Source organism: Grammomys surdaster, unplaced genomic scaffold (assembly GCF_004785775.1).
Source record: "Grammomys surdaster isolate TR1022 unplaced genomic scaffold, NIH_TR_1.0 188, whole genome shotgun sequence".
NCBI lineage: Eukaryota > Metazoa > Chordata > Mammalia > Rodentia > Muridae > Grammomys > Grammomys surdaster.
The window spans coordinates 7,588,646-7,606,391 of record NW_021604633.1 but is presented as its reverse complement, the minus strand read 5'-3'; the positions used below and the strand labels follow the sequence as shown (position 1 = coordinate 7,606,391).

Genomic DNA, 17,746 nt, shown 5'->3' with positions numbered 1-17,746 from the left:
CCTGTTAGGATTATTAGAGGATGCCAAGATCTTCTGAATTTAGTATTTTCCTAAGTGAGGTATGTTCATCGCTTATGCTATGGCAGATGTATATCAGTGTTATTTAGAGACACATTCTTAATTTTAATAATTATTTTAAGGGATATTAGAGAAAATATAATATTGCACATAGACTCTGGTTTTCTTCAGGAGTTTTTACATAGGCTGAATCCAAATGAAGGACACTCAGATGGTAAGGCATATTTTCTTTGATGTTTCCTAGCTTATATTTGACATACGAAGGATAGTCTTAAGAAACTGAACATGACAGATTACATGTTATATGAATACTATATGAGAGTCTAGAAAAGGTAAAACTATGGTGAAAGAAAGCAGATTAATGGCTATAAAGGCTGAGGTTAAGGGAAGTAGAATCACTAGATTCTACACTAAAATTTGTGAACCATAGATAAGTTCTATGTCTAAAACTGAACTAAGAACACCTTCTGTTTTGAAATGATTCTGAATTCTGTCTCCTCTTCTCATGTCGTGGGATTTTATGTATTCATTTTCATGTCTCATTGTTCGCAGCTTAGTTTGCATGATTAGGCAATGGACACCATTTTGTCCTGAACATATAAAAGATATTCTTGAATACTTATAATGTCCCAATACCAAAAGAGTGAATATTCCTACTAATAAATAGAGATCAGGACAATAAAAACCCTAATATGGTCAACCCAAAAGGAATGTGTCAGCACCTAGCACAGACACCACATTGTACACTGAAGCACTAGGGGTGTCAAAAGCAGACCTTCTTTCTATTAGCTTGGACTCTTTTACTTAGCAGCTGTAAAGCAGATGGTATCTGCAGTGGAGGGAGACAGAATCAGAGGTAGTTGATTTGATTTGATTGACAGATCAATATAAAATTGAATATAACCCTTCTCTGCAGGAACAACTTTTGCGGACCGATTAAGGCCTGGATAATGTTCACTTGATCAGTTTCTACGTTCTCTACTTTTCCAGATAAAAGAGTTCCTACCAGTGAAAGCATAAACTTCAGGAGTCTGGTTTTTGATCACTAAATCCTTGCTTTGTATCTTACCCATTCCCCTCTCAGTACACTGCCTCTGGGTCTCAAGACCTTTGCCCCAGACCCCAACTTGCCCCATCTGACTTGCTATTTTTACCACATGTGTTAGATTTTTGGCAATGTGGAAATACCTTAGAGAAACAGTTTTAAAAGAGGAAACAGCGATTTGGCTCATAATTTTAGAGTTTAGTTCATATCACCTGGTCTTGTGTTTTTGGACTTGAGTGGGGGAGGCGGAATGTGTTCTAACTAGAGGAAAGGTTCTAACTTGATGGAAGTCAGAAATAGGGGTGGTAAGGAGAAAGAAGGGATGGAGACAAGGTATAGTCCCAAGAATATACCCTGGTTACCTTCTTCTAGCAAGGTTCCAAATCATAACATTTCTGTCATCTCACAAAATATTACCATCAGCTGACAAGTTTTCAACACATGAGCCAGCAGAGGGCATTTCATATTCAAACCATAATGTTCCATTTCTCGTCTCAAGGATTCATGACCATCTGATGTATAAAATGCATTTAGTTCATCTTCAAGAATACTTAACATCTCAAAACTTCAAGTCCAAGTTCTCTGCAGAGCTCAAAACAAAATTTTAGCTTTCAAGATATAAGGGCACAGAAAAGTATTCCTATTCTGCAAAGGAGAAATGGGAACACAGAGATGAGGGATAGAAACAAAGAAAATCAGAAACACAGAAGGACACAAATCAAATCCTACAGCTGCATGGCTTCATGTCTGGCAACTGAGGTTGCATGCAGACAGGATGTAAACTCTGAGACTTGGATAGCCAGTTTTTTGGATATGAAATAAATTTTATTAAATAGTACAAGGTTAAAAACCTTAGCTTTCATCAGGCCATGTTTATAAAATATCTATTTATATAGTTTGACATGTACATTAAATTAAAACATATATTTACCTTAAGACTAATGAAGGCTCAGTTTTGACCACATTTGTACCCACAGTAACCAAAAGTATAGGCTATGTGTCAGTTATTATTTGGTTCTTCCTACAGGACTGAAGGCCTACAGACTATATAGAACAGACTGTATAGATTGATTATGATTTGTTTGTTTGCTCAGTTGATGGTTATGTACCAATCATAGCCTACCTCTGTTATCACATGTGATTCTCACTTATGTTTAATTTCTAATCCTGCCTTGAAAATCTCTGAAGACACATTTTGTTCTGTTTCCTTGGAAATGAACTGGTAAGAGTCCTGAAATCACTCTTTGATGTTTGTCACTGACCTAAGAGGAAACAGTGTCATCATGTTATAAGTAAGTGTACATGCCACAATTGGTCTAACACAGTTTAAATATTTTTAAAAAATAGCTGTTTCAACTATATGCTTAAATTAATTTATGTAAGCACAGTTAATCAAAGCAATTATATGTAAATATTAATAGTATGAAATCTTTATACTGATTTACAAGACATCTCACATGATATACATATGCAAAATAACTCATTGTTTCTCATAATTTTATAAAATCATGATTTATCCATGAATATAATATTAAAAAGAATAAACTTACAATAGCGAATATCAAGGATAGTAGTGACATGATCATCTACACAAGATTTTTTTCTTTTTTTTTTTTTTTACTAATTGAACTTAGATAGCCATTCTTATTGTGGCCCATAAGGTTTCTTTGTTGTGCCGGCTCTTGTGCTTTTTGCCTGAAGCTTTTCGTGGAAATGTCCCATGTACCTAGCATCTCTCTACTATATCTTCAGTTTTACTCTTACGGTTTCACATGTCATCCTCACAGGATTATCTGTGGGATCCCAACCAAAGGATACATTGACCAACTTCTCAGGCTTGGTTTGGTGGAAGCCTCTGGATCCTGTAATTGTTGCATTCTGCTCACCTATAAACAAACCAGCATCATGTGGGCAACACCAAGGTCTGCCCTATGCTCTACTGCATCTGGTTTCCTTTGACCATGGTAGCAGCAGCCTCTAAATACCTGGATAACTAAGCAAAGTGAAGAGAATCCAGGGAAAACAACTTCCTATCTGAGAAGTGAGGAGAGTGCCCACTGGTGCTCCCCTCCCAAGTGGAATCGTTTAAAATGATTTTATATTTTTATACCCAGGAATTCAGGTTGAGGTGAATCCTCATGCCTGAGATGTTCTCAAGACATAGTTCTATTGCCCCATTGCAGAATGTCCGGCTTCTTTATAATATCACAATTCCTTTAACAACCACATCTTCCTGTCAACAGCTTTGAATTTGTTCCTTTTTTTTTTTTTTTTCGAGACAGGGTTTCTCTGTGTAGTCCTGGCTGTCCTGGAACTCACTCTGTAGACCAGGCTGGTCTTGAATTCAGAAATCCACCTGCCTCTGCCTCCCAAGTGCTGGGATTAAAGGCGTGTGCCACCACCGCCCGGCTTTGTTCCCTTTCTTGAAAGAGTACATGTTTTAAAATATTTCTGATCTGCATTGTGCTTCTTATTCTCAGTGTAAATGTTACTAAAAGTGTCCAGTAGTGACAATGCAAAGAATGTGAATGCTGGAACACCGTGTCATTTCTGCCATCACATTAATTATTGCATTATTTTTAAGCTTAGTTCTATATAGGTCTTATCACAGTGTGGACAAAATGTAGAAGAATTCCTTGTCACAGTGTAACATGAGTGCCTCTAATTCAAATCCTAATAGATTTCTTATCCCCATAGGAAACTTTGTAAGTCCACTATTTGCCTTTCTTTTTAAACCACTATTCAGTTCTCTTTAGCTCCAGAAAGAATGGGTCTTAAACTTTTATTGCATGGTCAGGCTTTACATTTTTCCAAATTCCTTTCATAAACTAATTCCAAACGCTTGTGAACTGTCTTGGCAGTAGAAGTCACAGTGTTCAGTAGCCTTGAAGACCACTGAAGATGGATATTAGGACTTCATTGAAACTATTTCCTCCTGGTCAAAAGAATGGAATCTACTTCTGGACCTGGATGGAGACATGACATTCTGAACTGCTCTAAAACCTGAAATATTACCTATGACTGTCTCTTTTCATAAGCGTTAGTCTAACTGGACCTGTTACTCTCCTGGCCAAGAGCCCACCCCACCCTTCCCCAGAAAGGCTAAGAAGTGGAAGAATAATTATTTCCTTAATGAAGATACTGTACATATCTTCCCTAGAAACCCTACCCTTGTGCAGTGGCTGGCAATCACCACCAAGAAGCTCTGCAAAGCCTGCCTGATTTTTCTGAGTTATTCAGAAAAGCTGAACATTTCTTTTTTTCTTTTCTTTCCAAAACATGGGCATGCTTTCTATGATACCCATGGTCCTTCACACTCTTTCTGTGAAGCTACCCCTACACTTTGACTATTAGGATGCTGACAAAAGGTAGGACCTTTTCTCTTTCTTTTCTCTGTCTCTGGCCTCCAACTGCCAAGATTTTCAGCTTTTCTGTCTTGTTGGTGGTAGTGTTTTCCCCCTCAAACTCTAATAGGTTGTTTTCAAGTTTTACTTTTGATTTGGGGTTTTATAAATGAGACTAAGAATCTACAAAAGGGAGTCCCAGATTCTCCAGTAATATGTGGTACCCAATGTGGGACTCCCTAAAGCTTCTGATAACAACAGCAATGATTCTATCATCAAGGGGTGTGTGTGTTTGTGTGCGCGCGCGCTAGTCATTCATTGCTACAGCTATATCATGTAGCAAATGCCTCAAAGAAATACCTGATGAGAGTGCCATCTTGGCTCATTATTTGAAAGTTTTCAGTTCATGATCACTTGCTTCATTCTATGTTTCTTGGCCTTCATCATGGTTAAAGGGTAGAACAAAGCTTGTCCCATATGAAAAATAGGAAGCAGAGTGAGGCAGGAGGAATGGGTTGGGGACAAGATACGGGATAAGGATTTTAAAAAACTCCTGCTAATGACTTGTTTCCTCAACATAAGCTCCACTTCATAGTTTCCAGGGCCTCCCAACATTGTCCCAGCAGCTGGGGATTAAACTTTTATCACATAAGCCTATGGGCACATTTATATTCAACATATAACACCACCTACCTTGGACTCCATCCTTTATATTATGGAGATCACCTTAACGTAGGCTGTCTGTTATACATTCATAGAGAACATCACATAGGTATGAGCTAGCCATCCAAAGCAGTCACATTGTTTCATCTGGAAATCTGGTATCTACCCCACTCCTCACCCCAGCTTCGTTTCCCATTTTGCTTAGCAGTTACTAAAAAACATACCCTTCTCAAATCATTACCTCTAAATCCATCCCCTTCTCTTGGAAGATGAGGTAGTTACCTATAGTTTAAGTAAAACAAAGGCTATCAGGTAGAAACTCCTTAAATATCTGTGATAGCAGAGATTACTTAGCAGGTTACTAAAAAACATACCCTTCTCCTCAAATCATTACCTCTAAATCCATCCCCTTCTCTTGGAAGATGAAGTAGTTACCTATAGTTTAACTAGTAAAACAAAGGCTATCAGGTAGAAACTCCTTAAATATCTGTGATAGCAGAGATATACTCTATGTACAGATCTGTTCCCAGAGGAAAGTATAGTACTAGATACATCTTGGGGAGGGAGTGTAAATAAATGTTTACTGAATCAACAAAGATGGCTGTGTAGCACATGGTGCTGTTCACTCAGATCAGACATCCCTTTTTACTTCTTTGCTTGTTTATATGCACAGCCCCTCTTCTACAATCACATTCGGTTGAACTGGACTTAGTTATGATCCTGTCAGTGGCTTTAGCCAAAATATTGGGGCCCAAGATGATGTGGGAGGAACATTATAAGCTGGGGTGTGATTTTTCCATCTCTCTCTTCTTTCTGCCACAGAGACTGTGGCATTCCAGACAGGGGCTGATGGAGTCACCTAAGTCCTGCCACAGGAAGAGCAGAGATGAATCAGAGACACTGACATTGGATATGTAGTGAGAGAAACAAGCCTTCATAGAAGCCTTAGAGACTCCATAGACGTCACTGCAGTGGAACTGATGAGTCCCAACAGATACCACACACTTTCTTTTTCCTCTAGGCTCAGAAAAGTAGAGTTAGTCCCAGGTTAATCTCCCATTCCTTCACTTCACCTTAACTCGCCACCTCTTGTTACCTCTGGGCTTTCAAATGCTAAGCTACTGTAGAGTATTTATTTATTTATTTATTTATTTATTTATTTATTTATTTGACAGGGAAGGCTTAAAGACAGGACTTCTCTACGCAACAGCCCTGGGTGTTCAGGAACTTGCTTTGTAGACTAGGTTGGCTTTGAACTCACAGAGATACACTGGCCTCTGGCTCAATTTTTTTTTTTTTTTGACTGAGAATTATACACCTGAGCCACTGTACCTGAATAACTGTATAGCTAATGAGAGACCTTCTGTTCAATAGATTTTTATGGCCACCACCTGAAAGCATTAATTATGCACTTAATTTCATTTAGTATTATAGTAGCAGACATGTAAATAATCAATGTAACTAATTTGGTAAAATATTTGGGTTAGGCTTTCTATTGCTATGAAGAGACACCATGAATGTGGCAACTCTTTTTGGAGATGTGTGTGCAGCAAACGTTTATTGATGGTATTCAAGAGAGTAGGGAGGGCTCCGTAGGCCCCTCCTGCTATTACGGGGGTCTAGGAAGGAAATTGTGAGGGAGATGCTCAGTGTTGGGGACAGGGACTCCTCAGCAACCGAGGGCCTCTCTCTTGCTCTCAGTGTCCTTGCTGGGGTGGGTGGTCCAGGGTTTCTTACTCCTTGGAGGCCATGTAGGCCATGAGGTCCACACTCTGTTGCTGTAGTGGTATTCATTGTCATACCAGGAAATGAGCTTTACAAAGTTGTCATTGAGAGCAATGCCAGCCCCAGCATCAAAGGTGGAAGAGTGAGAGTTGCTGTTGAAGTTTCAGGGGACAACCTGGTCCTCAGTGTAGCCAAGGATGCCCTTCAGAGGGCCCTTGGATGCCTGCTTCATCACCTTCTTGATGCCATAATACCTGGCAGGTTTCTCCAGGTGGCATGTCAGATCCACAATGGATACATTGGGGGTAGGAACACGGAAGGCCATGCCAGTGAGCTTCCTGTTCAGCTCTGGGATGACCTTGCCCACAGCCTTGGCAGCACCAGTGAATGTAGGGATGATGTTCTAGGCAGCCCCATGGCCATCAGACTACAGCTTTCCAGAGGGACAGTCTTCTGAGTGGCAGTGATAGCAAGGACTGTGACCACGAGCCCTCCCATGATGCCAAAGTTGTCATGGATGACCTTGGCCAGGGGGGCTAAGCAGTTGGTGGTACAGGATGTATTGCTGACAATCTTGAGTGAGTTGTCATATTTCTCGTGGTTCACACCCATCACAAACATGGGGACATCAGCAGAAGGGGTGGAGATGATGACCCTTCTGGCTCCACCCTTCAAGTGGGCCCCAGCCTTCTCCACGGTGGTGAAGACGCCAGTGGACTCCACAACATACTCAGCACCAGCATCATCCCATTTTATGTTAGCGGGATCTCGCTCCTGGAAGATGGTGATGGGCTTCCCATTGATGACAAGCTTCTCATTCTCAACCTTGACTATGCCATTGAAGTTGCCATGGATGCAGTCATACTGGAACATGTAGACCATGTGGTTGAGGTTGATGGAGGAGTCACTGATGGCAATAATCTCCACTGCCAAGAGCAGAAGACAGTCCTGGTAACCAGGCACCCAATATGGCCAAGTTAGTTTACACCAACCTTCACCATTTTGTCTATGGGACGAGGCTGGCACTGCATAAGAAGATTCAGCTTTCTCTGGAACAGGGAGGAGCAGAGAGCTGTGGCAACTTTTATAAAGGAAAAAATTTTGTTAGGGCTGCCTTACAGTTCAGAAGTTTAGTTCATTATCATCATATCCAGAAGCATGGTGGCATGCAGACAGACATGGTACTGAAGAGGTAGCTGAGAGTTCTGCATCTGGATCAGCAGGCAGGAGGATATGATAGTGGGACACTAGGCGTTGCTTGAGTTTCTAGACTTCAAAGCCTGCCCCCAGTGACACATCTACCCCTACAAGGCCACACCTACTACAACAAGGCCACACCTCCTAATAGTGTGGCTCTCTATGGGCCTAAGGGGGCCATCTTTTATTCAAACCACCACATTTCATTTCCTGGCCTCCATAGGCTTGTAGCTATATCATAATGCAAAATGAATTTAGTCCATCTTAAAAAAATCCTCATTGTCTATAAGTCTTAAACTTGCTTTAAAAGTCCAAAGTTCAAAGTCTCTTCTGAGACTCGTGCAGTCTCTTAACTATAATCCTCTGTAAAATCAAAATGAAAAAGCAGATCACATACTTCCAACAAGCAATGGCACAGGATATATATTACCAATTCCAAAAGGGAGCATAGTAAGAAAATACTGGACCAAAGCAAGACAGAAAACCAGTTGGGCAAACTCCAAACTCTGCATCTTTCTGTCTGATGTCAAAATGCTCTTCATATCTCTAACTCTTTTCAGCTTTGTTGACTACAACACACTTTGTTCTCTTGGGCTGGTTCCACTTCCTGTTAGCAACTCTCCCTGGCAGGTATCCCATGGTTTCAGCATCTTTAATATTTGGGATCTCCAAGGTGATACAGGCTTCATCTTTACAGCTTCACACAATAGACTCTCTGGGCGTCCATGCAAGGCCAACCCTGACATCCCTGCTTGGTGGCTTGCTTTAGTAGTGGTGAAAGATTTTATAACCCCTTCCTTCTATTCTTGACTCTAAAGCCAGAGCCACATGTCAGAAGCTATCTCATTTTGCTGCTTGCTGGAACTGGAATATCACCTTCTTATTCTATTTCATCTTCACCAGTTTTCTTGTTTTGATGGTTTCAATGCCTAAGCTTAACTGTCCTGGACCTCAGTCTCTAGACCCAATCCAACTAATCCAAAACTCTTCAATTTAGGGTAAGGCAGAGTTTTTGGACAAGGGAAAAAATAAACAAAAAACCTAACCAACCAACCAATCACCCCCCCCCCCCCAAATAACTACACCAAACCTAGCCACATTCCCCACAAAAATATCACAAAAACGGTCTCTAGGCCACATACTAACATTCTTCTCAGACATCTTAAGCCAGCCACCCTGATTTCAAATCACTCTCAGCACCACTGTCTTCCATGCTCCGACAAGGATGGTCCATTAATCTCCACTTAAAGCATCCAACTGCTTTTCTAGTCTGAAGTCACTAAATCCACACTCCTCCAAACAAAAGCATGGTCAGGCCTATCACAGCTATACCACAGTCCATGGTACCAACTTCTATCTTAGTTAGCGTTTTATTGCTAACCATGGCCATGGTAACTCTTATAAAGACAAACTTTTAACTGAAGGTAATTAACAGTTCAGAGATTTAGTTCATTATCATCATGGTGGGAAACATGGTGGCAGCATGCAAGCAGTTGTGCTGCTGGAGAAGGAGCTGAGAGTTCTACATCTGGATCTGCAGGCCGCAGAAGTGAACGCCACACTAGGCGTAGCTTAAGCTTCTGAGCCTCAAAGTCTACCTCAGTGACACAGCTTTAAGAAAGGCACACTCACTCCAACAAGGCCATAGATCCTAATAGTACCACTCCCAAAGGTCCACAACATCTCCAGACAGTGCTGCCAGCTGGGGACACTTATCTAAGTCTTTGGGGTTCATTTCTAATGCATATCACTACACAAGTCCCAAAAGTTGCCTCTCAACTGTGCGTCCATCTGGTAGGTACAGAGTAAAATGTGGGCATTATAAAGCAAGCATGGGCCCCTTTGGTAGCGGGCAAAGAGACACCTTGTTGGTGGTGATGCTTTTATATCAGTCAGGAACAGAGCAGATGGCAGTCCTTTGTTCATCCTAGCTTGATGCCTAGCTTGGGGCCAAAGCTGTGTTATGACTAGGACACATAAAAATCAAATTAAATTAAATCAAATCAAATCCAGACAGTGTGATGGCAAAAGGAGTAAAACAGAGACCCACGTTTCTCCAAGCCACTCAGCACAGGATGGGAAAAATGTCCACAGACCTGCACTTTGTCCCACAGCACAGGTGGGCCATAGACACACAGAGCACTCTCTACCACCAAGTAGTGCAGCAGCAAAGGAGGAGGAAAGCAGAAACCTTCAGAATGCCATGCCACCCACAGACCTGCCCTCTTGCATCCAGCACAGGTAGGACATAGGACAGAGGATGTCACCTACGGGCTGGCTGTTCAGCTGTGTGGCAGTCCTGCAGGAGGAGCCACCACAATGTGCAAATATGTGGTGGTCAGACTGGAGAGAAAGAAAAGGGGAGGAGCTTGAGCCTCATGAAGAGAGATGGAACTGGAGACTCAAGGGTGGAGAGGTGTTGTGAGTGGCTAGCCCGGCCCACTGGGGCCATGGTGAGGTCCCAGCCTAAGCTGTCAATAAAGGCCATGTCTGGGTCCATTGCTATGTAGCGGCAGAAGTCAGTGTCAATGTCTATGGCTGACATTACTACTAGAGAACGTGGGGATGTCCTTGGTCGGGGCAGCCGCTGAGATCATCTGGATGTCCAGGGGCTGTGCAGAACTGGCCCTACCCCTCACTGGCTGTGCCACTCTGGAGAGCTGGCTTCATCTCTCACCTGTGCCAGCACTAGGAGAGCAGACCTTTTACCTCACTTGGATGAGAGGTCTTGAGTCAACCCTGAGGGTGAGAGTGACGGTGAGCTGGCCTCACCACAACTCTGCTGTAAGATGGTTTGGCTGCAAGAAGTGATTCTCCTCTCCTCCCCTCTTCACCAACTGAGGCAGTCTGGAGAGATGGCCCTGGAGTCATGAGAAGGGGTGACCTAGCCCTGGCCCGTGCCAGCTGACCAGCTCAGCTACCACCCACGCCCAGATCCAGAGCTCTGAGTTGGCTAGTCCCGCTGATCCAAAGCTACAGAATTTTGATGACACAGGACAGCAACAGGATTATTAGGTGGAGTCCTGGTGAGAATCCAGTATTGATGGTGTCACAGGAGCCAGAAACCTCAAACCAGACCAATGACTCATTGCAATGAACATTTGCAAGTGAAGATGTGTAGACGGAGGGCTGTACTGTGGGACACACTGTGACACACTATAGCTTCTTGATGTTTTTCTATGCTTTTTTAAAATTTGTTTTTATTGTTTTAGTTTTTTGGGGCAGGGGGATTGAGTAAAGGGTAGATATAAGGGGATGGGGAGATGAGAGAGGGACGGGGTGGATGAAGTGAAACTCACAAAGAATCAATAAAGAGTTAAAAAAAATACCCTAAGAGAAAACAAAAAACAAAAAGAAGAACAGCTCAGTGCTCATTGTAGTCTGTGTAGGAAATAATGTGGCTTGGACCAAGGAAGTGCGAACGGGAAGAGTGAGAGGCGATCAGAAGTATCTGGAAGCAGAGGAAACAGGACACATTGGGAAGAGAGATGTGTGTGGTAGAGGAATGGGAGATTTGTGGAGGGATATCTGGAGGGGGGTGATGATTCTCACGCTCTGGCTTTAAATACTGCACAGTTCCCTTAAGAGAGTTACGGACAATGTGATTAGAGGAGCTAATCAGAAGTTTAGTTTGTACAGTATAAGCTTGAAGTTCCTACTAGACAGCTGTGAGACTGCCTTTTGCCTTAGACTTTTAGATGGTTATCTGGATTTTGTCATTCTCTGCCCGACGTCTAAATGGGTATCTGTAGCAGGAGGTATTATTGGAAATGAGGCATCTGGCTGGCTCCAGGCATAGCCGCCATGTTCCCACACTAATGCTGGCTACTGGCGGGCCACTTTGTCCCTGCTGGGTGATCTCCAGGTTATTCTCTCTAGCTAGCCCCTGTTGTGACCAGTCACTGTGCTTCCAGCTCCAGTTTGTTCATCCCTGGAGCCACTCGTTCCTTCACAGCCATAACCACCCAGTTGTTGGCGGATCCACCTCAAAACTCTTGATGCCTAAGGTTAACCAATGGAGACTGAGAGATTGTGAAAATATATATATATAAATATATATATATATATATATATATATATATATATATATATATATATTAAAATCTCAATGCACAAGATGCCCACACAGATTAGAAAGCTATCCCAATTACCCTAACCTTTAGATTTCACATCTTCCTATTTACTTGAATCACGTGGTCCACACTCGTAGCCATTTCAACTTTCTCACTCTCTTCTTTGTGTCTCTCTGCCTCTCTGTCTCTCTGCCACCCTTAGCTCTGCCTCCTTTTTTCCTGTCCAATCATAGGCCTCCTGCTGCAAATAGATTGGACAGGGAAATTTCTGCCACAGGTACTCAACTTCAAAAGTGTCTATATTAATAATCAGGAATAAATCTGTATTCCTTCTAGTCTTCAGTCTCACTTCTGAAATGTGGCCATTTGTTTCTTCAGTAGCATTTGTAACACTCAGTTTCTCCAGCTCCACTCTGCCTAGTGCTGACAACATGGTGGTTCCTCCCCATGTTTCTGAAATCATAGGCTACCTTGGGACCAAGTCTGTTGGGGGTAGACCAATGGGCTACTTTCAGATGAATGACTTTTGAAGAAATTTATCTTATGCAACTTTCTTTCTTCCTTTGCTATTGTCCATTTATTCAGGAATTATACACAGAAATAAATATTTTATTAAACAACCACTAAACAAATATTCACTTAAATAGGGCATTTATTATTGGTATTTTCTATGTTGTGAATAGGGTTAGGATGTACATTTAGTTGGTAGGGTGCTTGCCTAACATACATAAAACCCCGAGTATGACCCCAGCACTACACAGATGCATAGTGGTGCTTGTCTGTAATCTCAGGGCTTGGGAGGAAGCCGTAGGAGGATCAGGGATTCAAGGCCACTGCCTTAGGGTTTTATTGCTATGAAGAGACACCATAACCATAGCAACTTTTATACAGGAAAACACTTCATTGAGGCTGGCTTACATCTCAGAGGTTTAGTCCTTTATTGTCATGGTAGGAAATATGGTAGCATTCAGGCCACCAAGGTGCTGGAGAGGTAGCTGAAAGTTCTACATCTTGATCCATAAGCAGCAGGAAAAGGCTGAGTCATTAGGCCTTGCTTGAGCTTCTAAAACCTCAAAGCCCATCCCCACAGTGACATACTTCTTTCAACAAGGCCATACCTCCTTTTATAAGGCTACACCACCTAATAGTGCTGATCTCTATGGGCCAAGCATTCAAATACATGAGTCTATGGAGGCCATTCCTATTGAAACCGCTACAGCTGTCTTTGACTACTTACAGAGTTCCAGGTTTGCCTGGGCTATATGCAGCTCTGCCAAATAAATAAAAATATAAAAATATAAAAATAAATAAATAAATAAATAAATAAATAAATGTGGTAGTAGAAGGAACAAAAAGAAGATAAGAAGAAGAAGAAAGAGGAGGAGGAGGAGGAAAAGGAGGAAGGAGAGGAGATAGAGGAGAAGAGAGAAAAAACCTAATAAATAATATGTATGGAAAACAAAGATAGAAAACAAAGAAAAATCCCACCATATTTCTTTTTATGTGAAGATAGTTCAAGAGCACCTCACAGCATTAGATCCAATCTTCAGCATGTCAGGTTCAGAAATGATACCAACCAGGTCCCTCAAAGTTGATCTGGCTAAGGAGGATTGAGAATCTCTAAACAGGAAACCAACTGATCTAGTCTCTCTGACAAAAGATATAATAGTATGAAAAAAAATCAGACTTGACAATGAGATCCTGGTATCTGCACAGCAGGTTTCCTCTATGACCTGTCTGTCCATCACAGATTTGCTTGGCAGGTACAGAGAAAGATGTACCATGTGAGATGTCCTAAAAAATATGTATTTGTTAAGTCAAATCTGGGAAATATGTTTTCTGTACTTCAGAGGAATTCCTGTCAAAGTTAGCCCCACTGGTTTTCTAGAATCAGAGATTCCTACTTCTGCACAAATCAGATAAACACTGATGAATTCCAGAGGCCCCATTTCCATGTGTCACACAGTTGGAAAGCAACTGGACAGGAGGTTTTGGTCTAAGGAACAGTTGAGCCCTATCTTCTCAACACAAGTGTTGGCCAATTTCCTACTGAACCAACGAGTTTGTTAACCATCTCTTCAATATTTTATGCTACAATCATATTGCTTTCTGTTTTCTCTAGGAAGATAAGCTAGTATCAGACAACAAAATCCCTGTGCCAACAACATTCAAGTTCTAATAATGGCTCTAAAGCTGTGTGCTGGAACCATTACATCTATATAGAATCTACAGCTTCTTTTCTCCCCACAAAGCAATGGTTTAAGCTGATTAGAAAGGAAGCCAGACTTAAAGGATGGGCCAACAGAGACTAGACTACACCTCTACCCACTTGACTACATCTTTTAAAGGTCTATAGCTTTCAGTGTTTCTGATATGTGGATGGAGCCTCTATTACGAAGGACAAACCATACCCATATCAACACCACTCTACTTCCTGTCACATGGATTATCCAATATACTTCTTGTTTCCTCAAAGCCAGCAAAGGCTATTTCTATCAAAATGCATTGCCGTTAATGTAATACAAGGAAACAACCCTGCTCATTGCCATATATTTTTCCTATTTAGTTATCTTTGTGTGCACATATGCTCATGTACTTGGAGGCCAGACAACAATTTGAGAGAGTGGATTGTCTCCTTCCACCATGTGGGGCATGAGCACTGAACTCATGTCATCAGGTTTGGCAGCAAGGACCTTTACCTGCTAGGCTGTCTTGATGATCCCTTGTTTTATTGGTCAGAAGCAAACTCAGGTTCACTTTTACTAAGGGTTACAGATCATACAAGGCACTTTGGTTTTCTTTCAGTTCCTAGAATATGCTATGTTTTTATCTGACTTGGGCCACTGACACAAGTGATTCTTCTTCCCTATGTTCTCCTATCTTCACCTTTATCTAGTTAATTTCTCCTCCTCCATTGGATTCAGTTCAATACTTCTTCAGGGAAGCTGCCTCAGGACTGTCAACTTAAGTTTAAGCCACCTTTAGATGTTAAAGTAACTTCTGGTAACTTTTATTCATATTACTGTTATGGCCTGCTATTCAAAAGATGATGGATTCCATTTCCTTCTAGATGATTCCTCTGTGGCACAGCCTCCCCACCGCAGCCTTAGCACTGACTATAGCACTTGGCATAGAGCAAATGCTAAATAAATAATAAGTCAGTGATGGTTGGACTGTTGAGGAGACCCGCAGAAATAAAGAACACTATTAATTCTATGCCTCAGGCATAGCAAAAGGACTCAGAGAAAGGAAAAAAATTAATAAGAATAAAATTTATAATGACGTATTTATGAATGTCTTAGGAACTAGACCAAAAGGTATTTGGGAGTTCTATGCTGAGTCCTCTGTATTATCAGATTTAGTCCTCAAAACACAAATTTCCAGGAACACATGGAAGGTAAAATTTCTAATAAGAGATGCTACAGGGAAACTGGGGTGAGGGAGGTGGGAGAATGGAGTAAAAGAACAACAGTCTATTAGGACAAAGAAATGTAGTCCTTTAAATTAAACTGTTAGGGCTCAGTAAAGCAGAGCTACTTGCTTCCCTTCTTCAAATACTTAGAAAAAAAGTGTGAAAATAATAAACCATAACAGGAAAAATGAGTTTGAGCTGATAGAGAAAGGTGGAAAATCATGGTTTGTAGCATGAACGAGAAAATTTCCTTAGACATACATAGGATATCAGAGACAGTGTAAGTTTGGTACTGGAGAACAATGTCAATTAAGGGTCACATGGTGAATCTACAGCTGAGGATGCCCTTGAACTTCTGATATTCTAGCTTTTGTCTCAGCTGTACACCATGTTGGAAGAGTTTAAAAGACTCCTTCCTATTCAGATGAAGCAGCAATCTTGACTGAGGTATGTGCTTTTGTGGCATTTAAGTGTCTCAAAGGATGTAATTTACAACCAGATTGAAATCTTGAGCCAAGTTGAAACCATGTAAGAAAACATGCTATGGTTTACTTGTTTCCCTTGAAGAGTTTCCTGTAGTAAGTGAAGTAGCTGTTTAAGGAGCTGCATTGTACAGAGCCACAAAGGGGCAAAGTGATAAATTCAAGATCATACACAGCTTGGTGTCAAACATGGCTCATCTGCTGTTTTAAGACTTTTGTTTGTCATCTCCCAGAAAGGGGAATGTGGTCTCCATATCAGCAATGTCAATTTTGTCAGTTATGCTGAAATTCTTAACTATCTGCCAGAAAAACACAAAACAGTTCCCCAAGGGCAGGGGTCTCCTCTTCCTTCCCACCTCTCCTTTATTCTCTGTCTTCATGCATGGTCTCCAGCCTCAGACGAGGTTGCTGGAAAGCCCTTGATCCCATAGAATGAAAAAGTGCTCCAAATGTCTTCTTTTCCTTAAACAACTTGTCTGAGTAATGAGATTTGACCCAGCTTCTCAAGGAACACATTAAATACCTGTACTCCATCAAACTGAAAAATCTAAAAGAAACATATAGTTGTTTTGATAGATACCACTTACCAAAGTTAAATCAATTTAAATAAACCTATAACCCCTAGTGAAATAGAAGTCATTAAAAAGTCTCCCAACCAGAAAAAGCCCAGGGTGAGATTGTCATAGCATAGAATTCTATCAGACTTTCAAAGAAGAGCTAATATCAATACTCTCCAAATTATTTCACTAGTAGAAACAAAAAGAACATTGCTTAATTCACTTTATGAAGACACAGCCACCAATATACCATAACTACATAAAGACACAACAAAGAAAGAGAATTATGGATCAATTTTCTTTATAAACATAGATGCAAAATACTCAATAAAATACTTGAAAACAGAATCTAAGAACACATTAAAAAGATGATTCACCATGATCAAGTAAGTAGGCTTCACTCAAGAGATACAGGGATGGTTCCACATACAGAAATGTATTCTACCATGTAAACAAACTAAAGTAAAAGAAAATATGGCCATCTAATGAAAAAAAAAAAAGAACACAACCCAACACCCCTTCATCATAAAGGTATTGGAGAGATCAGGGGCACAAAGGACATACCTAAACATATCAAAAGCAACTTACAGCAAGCCTATAGCCAATATCAAATTAAACTCAAAGGAATTCCACTAAAATCAGGGATAACACAAAGCTGCCTACTCTTTCCATATCTCTTTAACATAGTACTTAAAGTTTTAGCTAGAGCAATAAGTCAACTGAAGGAGACCAAGGGAAATATAGTTTAGAAGGTAAGAAGTCAAAGTATTGCTATTTGTAGATGATATAATAGTGTATATGAGTGACCCTAGAAATTCTATTATGAAACTCCTTCAGCAAAGTGGCTGGATACAAGATTAACTTTAAAAAAAAAATGTCAGCTCTTCTCTATACAAATGACAAATGGACTGGGGGAAAATCAGGGAAACAACGCCTTTCACAATAGCCTCAAATAATATTAAATATCTTGGGATAACTCTAACCAAGCAATTAAAGACTTGTATGCTAAAAACTCCAAGTCTTTTAAGAAAGAAATTGAAGAAGATATTAGAAGGTGGAAAGATTTCCCATGCTCTTAAATCAGTAGGATTAATATAGTAAAACTGTCCATTCTACCAGAAGCAATCTACAGATTCAATGCAATCTCCATTAAAATTTCAACACAATTCTTTATAGACCTTGAAAGGACAATTCTCAACTTTTATGAAAAAAACAAAAAGCCTAGGGTAG

At 40.8% G+C, this 17,746-nt stretch overlaps 1 non-coding gene and 1 pseudogene across 1 annotated transcript; one reads left to right on the top strand and one right to left on the bottom strand.

The window, feature by feature from the left end:
• Positions 1 to 6,803: 6,803 nt before the first annotated feature.
• LOC114622338 lies at positions 6,804 to 7,796 on the bottom strand (annotated as a pseudogene).
• Positions 7,797 to 9,827: 2,031 nt separating this feature from the next.
• LOC114622479 lies at positions 9,828 to 9,972 on the top strand. Its single transcript, XR_003711604.1, has one exon. It is a non-coding gene; the product is annotated as a small nucleolar RNA SNORA48 (small nucleolar RNA).
• The last annotated feature ends 7,774 nt before the right edge of the window (positions 9,973 to 17,746 follow it).